Source organism: Ranitomeya variabilis, chromosome 4 (genome assembly GCF_051348905.1).
Source record: "Ranitomeya variabilis isolate aRanVar5 chromosome 4, aRanVar5.hap1, whole genome shotgun sequence".
Classification (NCBI taxonomy): Eukaryota; Metazoa; Chordata; class Amphibia; order Anura; family Dendrobatidae; genus Ranitomeya; species Ranitomeya variabilis.
Window position 1 is genome coordinate 681,839,819 of NC_135235.1, and position 7,132 is coordinate 681,846,950.

The 7,132-nt window shown below is 50.3% G+C and overlaps 1 pseudogene; it reads left to right on the forward strand.

Annotated features, from left to right (window-relative positions):
• The first annotated feature begins 3,567 nt into the window (after positions 1–3,567).
• On the forward strand, positions 3,568–4,578 carry LOC143766303 (heterogeneous nuclear ribonucleoprotein D-like pseudogene; annotated as a pseudogene).
• Positions 4,579–7,132: the final 2,554 nt, after the last annotated feature.

Below are 7,132 nucleotides of genomic sequence, written 5' to 3' on the forward strand. Positions count from 1 at the left end.
ACTAGCCAATCTGTGATTGGTAGGCGATCTCAGGTGTTCACTATCAAGGGTAATTGCAATGCCTACTTAACTGAGAAGCTTCTCCCAGTCCACTGCCAGATGTATATTCATCTTGAAGTTTGTGCTCTGTGCCTTGTGTTCTCTTTGCTTTATCTGTTGCCTGACTTTGGACTTTGTTCTGATCATCCGCCTGTTTAACCCCTTCAGTTCTGATCCATTAATCTGCCGGTACTCTGACCTTGGAACGCTACCTGACTATGCTTTTGTCTCTTCCTTCTGTTTATGACATACCCTCCTGGCTTCTGACTTTGGACTCCTTGACCACTTTGACTCATGGCTTAGCCGTGAGAAGTGACTAGCGTCATAATAACATGGAGTCAGACGAACGAGAAAGGAATTTATTCTACAAGAAACGCTGTGGCCACAAATGAGAGAATCCAGGCCCCGTGGCTGGATGTTCTGGGCCTCCAGCATGTTAGTACCAGATAGGGTCTTTGTCCCTTGATCCTCTCACCTCAGCATTTTGAATTGGGAAAAGTGGAAAAAGGGATTGGGGAAAAATAACTGCAATAAAAATATAACTAAATTAAAAAAAGTGGTTAGTTTTCCCACCATTTTGTTTATAGGAGAGGTAAAGAGCGAAGACTGAAGATGTTTTATCTCCAAAAGCCTACAAAAGAGGGAGAATTGGCAACACCGAATTTTCTAGAGATTCTATATCAGATAAATAGCTAGATACTCGTCAGGAACTCCTCCGTCTGCTTGTTCTCACATGCCACCAAGATGGTGGACCTCTTACTTGATCTCTAGGACGGATGCATAAAGCACTGCTGCTTTCTGCGTGAATGGGATAGTTGTTGTCATGGGGTTACCGCAACAGTGCGAAGCCAGAAGACCGCAGCTGAGAAGAAGCACTTATTCAGTGTATTAAACGTGGTTATTTCTTCCAGCAGAACGAGGATTAATCGGCCATGTTGGAAAATCTTTCATTTAGCTGTGCTCGGTTAGCCACTCCTTTTCCCTATAAAATCTGGTCTTGATTACCAGGTCCTTGCCTGAGTTAGAAATTGCTACAAGACATAGGAGTGGGAGTTGTTTTTGAGGAGAGCTGGAGGAGATTATTAGCAACCGTTGTCTGGTTTTGAAGTCTTGGTAATTTGTTATCCTTCCCTGTTTTGCTTTCTGTCCCCTCCCTACACACCCTGGTGAATACCTTTGCCATATGTGAGTGTATATTATGTGTGTATATTATGTGTGTAGAATTTTCAGTTTACCCTTGACTTTGTTACCCTGTCTGTTGGGTTGGTGTACTGCAGTGCACAGTAGCTCCCTCTTCCCTGGGTGGGGGAAGTGGACAGACGAAGGGCTAATCTAGGAGATAGGGCAAGGGCAGAGGCCCTGACATCTTCATCATCTAAAGCAGGGGTGGGCAATTAATTTTTCCATGGCGCCGCATGAGAAATTGGGATGGTTTTAGAGGGCCGGACTAATATAATTACCGCATTTTTCAGACTATAAGACGCACCGGACCATAAGGCGACCCCCAAATTTGGGGTGAAAATTGCAGAAAAAAAGATTTTTTTATAAGATGGGGTCCATCTTATTGTCCTAATTTACAGTATCTTACCTGAAGGCTGGCGGTGGCAGAGCAGGGTCACAGGAGGCATGGTGTCGGCAGAGGTGGGGTGATGCGGTGTGGCGTGAACCTGAGCAGGGTCCCTTCCTGCTTAGGTGGGCGACGCCACAGCCTGGTGTCCATGGGGGGGTTGTAGCAGTGGTGTGGCGACGGCCGAGGTGCGGCATGGCGCGCGCAGGGTCCCTTCCACCGGTGAGATGACGCAGCGGCCCGGAATGCAATGTGAGCAGCAGAGCCGGGTTGAATATCGGTGGCGGCGGCCATCTTCCCGAGGCCACGCGTGCGCAGATGGAGTGCTCTGCTTCACAGGGCTTCAGGAAAATGGCCGTGGGAGGCCGTGCGTGCGCAGATGGAGATCGCAGCGGCCATTTTCCTAAAGCCAAGATCTAAATCTGCAAACTCGGCTTCAGGAAAATGGCCGCCGCAATCTCCATCTGCGCACGTGCGGCCTCCCACGGCCATTTTCCTGAAGCCCCGTGAAGCAGAGCACTCCATCTGCGCACGCGTGGCCTCGGGAAGATGGCCGCCACCACCAATATTCAACCCGGCTCTGCTGCTCACATTGCACGTGACGTACAGGGCCGATGTGTATGAGCTCAGAGCCTTCACTCCAGCCGCCAGCGGTCCTCCTCAGAAGCATCTGGTGGCTGGCCGAGCGGTGCCGGGGGCAGCTGTCAGAAGTGACAGCTAGCTGGCGGGCCATTTAAAATCATCAGGCGGGCTGGATGCAGCCTGCGGGCCGCATCTTGCCCAGGCATGATCTAAAGTATCCTAGGGAACAGAGCGAGCAAGGGCACCCCCTAGTGTTAGGGCCAGGAAAGGTGCCTCTGGTCCCAGGTCACTCACCAGTCGATTCGTGACATTAAATCATACTGCAATCAATTTTTCTGATCCGTGATAGATCCTATCTCAGCTCTGACAGGGCAGTTGTAGAAGCTCAGTCTGGAGGTTGTGGATTTACGCAGTGGTTTCACAGCACCCTATTACATCTGGTGTGGGGATCTCGCTCTCTAGGTAAACCTTTGTGGAGGCCAAGGTCGCTGTACCGGACAGCTTCTCTGGGGGGCTTGACAAGTTTATTGTGTCCTGTGAGGCCTGCAAACTTCATTTCAGGTTGTGTCTGGTATCCTCAGGTACAGAGGAGCAACGTGTGGGGATTGTAAACTTGCTCCTCCAGGGGGACCCCAAGCATGGGCGTCTTCTCTCTCATGGCTCAGTCACTCCAGATGGTGGAGGGATTTGTTCAGGCTCTGGGCCTTGTGTATGATGACCTCAATAGTGTTTCCATGGCAGAGTCCTCTCTACACCAACTTCAGCAAGGAGATCGCCTGGCTGAGGAATATTGCTCCGAATTCTGGAGGTGGGCCACGGACACTAGGTGTAATGACCCAGCCTTCCATAGTCAGTTCTGTGAGGGCCTCTCAGTGAGAGTAAGAAATGCTTTAGCTCTCTATGAGACTCCTGACTTCCTTGAGGCAGCCATGTCTCTGGTGACCCGAGTTGATCACATTCTTTGCCAGAGGCATAGGGAGTCACCAGGGGGTCGGACGTCTGGCGTCGAGGGTGGTCAGTTCTGAGCCAATTGTGGAACCCATGTAGGTGAGTGCTGTGTCTCATTCTGGCATAAGGGGGGTGTGCTTCTGTTGTGGTAAAAAGGGCCATTTTGGGAGCACATGTCTTTCCAGACCTCTATTCAAACCGCCCGAAAAACAAGTGGGCCCGAGTTGCGGGGAGGTTGGCAACCCGGGTTTACTTATTACCTCGGTGGGTAAGACTCATTTTTTTTATCAGCTACTTTGCACATGGGTGGAAATAAGGTGGAAGGTTTCCGCCTTTCTGGACAGTGGGGCAAGGTTTAATTTGGTCAATGCTAAGTTCATCCAGGACCAGGGCTTTGTCCCACATACATTGTCCAGACCTATAGAAACGCCAGCAAGAATCAGCAGGACGAGGGGAAGATGTTCATCGGCGGCCTGAGCTGGGACACCAGTAAGAAGGACCTGACGGAGTACCTGGCCCGCTTCGGGGAGGTGGTGGACTGCACCATTAAGACGGACCCAGTGACTGGCCGCTCCAGGGGCTTCGTGCTCTTCAGGGATGCGATGAGTGTGGATAAGGTGCTGGAGACCAAGGAGCACAAGCTGGACGGCAAGCTCATTGATCCGAAGAGGGCCAAAGCCTTAAAGGGGAAGGAGCCTCCCAAGAAAGTGTTTGTTGGCGGCCTGAGCCCAGACACCACAGAGGAGCAGATCAAGGAGTACTTTGGGGCGTTTGGAGATATTGAAAACATTGAACTTCCAATGGACACAAAAATGAATGAGAGGAGAGGGTTTTGCTTCATTACATACACAGATGAAGAGCCAGTGAAGAAGCTTCTGGAGAGCAGATACCACCAGATTGGTTCAGGAAAGTGTGAGATCAAAGTTGCCCAACCCAAAGAGCTGTACAGACAACAGCAGCAGCAGCAACAGAAGGGAGGAAGAGGAACATCAAACGGGCGAGGAGGTGGCCGAGGGAGAGGCAGAGGAGGCCAAGGACAGAGTTGGAACCAAGGGTACAATAACTACTATGATCAAGGATATGGCAGCTACAACAGCAGTGGCAGCAGCTCCTACAGTGATGCCAGCTACAATAACTATGGTGGCTATGACTATTCTGGGTACAACTACGGGAGTTACAGTGGATACGGGAACCAAGGGTATACAGACTACAGTGGACAACAAAGCACGTATGGCAAGGCATCAAGAGGCGGCGGCAACCATCAGAACAACTACCAGCCATACTAGGGCTGTGATCTTCACATAAGGTGAAGGACTGGCTGCACAGGTCATCCAGGCGGGCGTTAAATCTACATAAACTTATGAGGACTTGTGTACAAGGCACATTAGTGTCTTGCTGTAAATAGCACCTGCACCCCCTTTTGTTTTTATGCCCATTATTCCTCACCTACTGTATTCTCACCCATCCCTTATAGATTGTGAGCCTTCGCAGGCAGGGTCCTCTCTCCTACTGTACCAGTTATGACTTGTATTGTTCAAGATTATTGTACTTGTTTTTATTATGTATACCCCTCCTCACTTGTAAAGCGCCATGGAATAAATGGCGCTATAACAATAAATAATAATAATAATAATAAATTAATGCTATTGACTCAGGGGCACTTTACGTGGTCCATGACTTGCAGCTACAGGTGGGGGCCATACACTCTGAGGTGTTGAACTGCTACGTGCCTGAGGGCCTGCCCTCAGCTGTGGTTGGACTTCCTTGGCTTGCTCTGCACAATCCAGATATTGACTGACAGACACAGAAAGTGGTTAAGTGGCGTACATACTGTCAAGGATACTACTTGGGTACCCAGTTGGCTGGGGCGGATACCCAGTCAATGCCCAATTACCCAGATGGGGAAAGGTGTCAAACCATCTGCGCCTCTCCCATATGGGGAGGGGAAATACTGGACATATGCAGTCTGCTCCCAACAGAATCCATGGTACACGGAGAATTGTGCCATTCATACAGGGAGAAGGTGCCATTGTTCCAACCATGCCATCCCAAGACACACACAGAAGGAGGAGGAATTCCCACCTCCTCCTTTGTCACTCTTCCTCCACCTCCTCCTCTTTTATCACTCCTTCCCCCACCACCTTCTTTCTCGTTATCTGCTGGGCACTGAAATCTCATCTCCCGAGATCTCAGTGCCAAGATATCCATCTGCGCATGCGCCACTCCCCTTGGCGGCCATTTTACCGAAGTCCACCACACAGGAAATCATGGGACTGCCGGGGCTCTAGCCTTTCACAAAATGTTGGCAGAGTCCCAGCAGCATCGGACACCAGCAGACAATCGGGCAGCAGTGCCGGACACGCGCAGCACCACCGTCCGGGCACCCGCAGCAATGGAGACACCAGCAGAGCACTGGGCAGATGCGCCGGAAACCCGCAGCAGGACCACCGGACACCCCTGCAGCGCTGCCGGGCACCGGAGACACCCGCAGAGCACTGGGCAACAGCACCGTCCGGGCACCCGCAGCACCGGAGACACTAGCAGAGCACCGGGCAGCAGCGCCGGACACCCACTGCAGGACTGCCGGACATCCCCGCAGCGCCGCTGGGCACCGGAGACACCCGGAGAGCACCGGGCAGCAGCGCCAGACATCAGCAGCCTTCCACACACCCCTTCATCCCAGCCTGTATCATCACCCCACTCCTGCCTCCTCCAGCAGCGACCTCGCTTCACCACGGCCACCACCGCCGTTAAGCAATAAGATGCATGGATTATAAGAAGCGCCATTTTATTAAAAAAAAAAAATTTCCTATTTTTCTCCTCAAAATTTGGGGTGCGTCTTATAATCCGTAGCGTCTTATAAAGCAAAAAATACGGTACTTCACACCCTCCCGTTCAGCTACTATCTGGGGGCAGTTTTCTCATCGGGAAGTAAGAAACCCTCCTGTTTCCCCTGCTTATTCCCCATTCCAAAAATCTTTTAGAGCGTTGATACAGCCTCTATCACCTTACTTTGTCTGTGCTCAGATGCACTCACTTCCCCTTTTCTCTGCTCTACTGGTGTATCCAAAATCATGTATCACATAGCACAGTCACAGATAGGATCTGAGCTCTAAAAGTTTATATGCCGCAGCTAAACTTATCTCAGAGTATAAAAACAGGAAACAGCCACAGGCAGATGTGGCAGTGTGATTTACAAGGGATGTTTTCGTGCTAACAAGCGGGAAAGTGGACAAAATGCTTTCTGTTACAACTCTATATTCAAAGAGAGAGCAATTCACATAAACATATGTCCTGGAGATTCAAAGACCTCTTTATTATTCTTTGACACGTACAAGCTGTTCTGGTAACCGACAACTGCCAGTCTCACAGGGCACTCAGGTGCCTGGGAATATCACCTTCAGCTCCGGATCCTGCCTGGCTCACTGGCTATGGGAATTTGTGATATCCCTCTAATTTATTATCATTCGTGCCTAGAAATCTGGGAATGCCTCTCCCTCTGATGCTCAGGAATCTGTAATAACTTTTGAGAGATGGCTTCCTGTGTCGGTTTCCCAGCAACCTCAAGCAAAACAGTCACTGTTCCAACTACCTCCTGGATCTACACAAATATAAACACAAAAAACATAGCATGCAGCAGACACTTTGGCTATTATCCCAGGGTTTGGTTAAGGGCGTGGACTTTCTAAACTACCTGGGAATTCGATGGTGACCACACCCGACCGGTAAGAGGTATAGACCCGGGCTGGGCACAGGGAACATTCAGTCAAGGTGACAGAACTTTCTTACCTTACTATGGAGCTGCAGTCTCTGTCCCATGAGCCGAGGCCGACATCCCCGTGTCTCCAGTCAGAAGGCTCCCCGTGTGTTTCATCCAGCCCCACGTTCAAGCATCAGATGTGAAGGAAATTTGGTTATGATAAATCTATCCCCGTGTGTGCCACGGTCATTCCTAATTAGGCCAAGTATTTGAGAGCTCAAGAATGACACTGTACA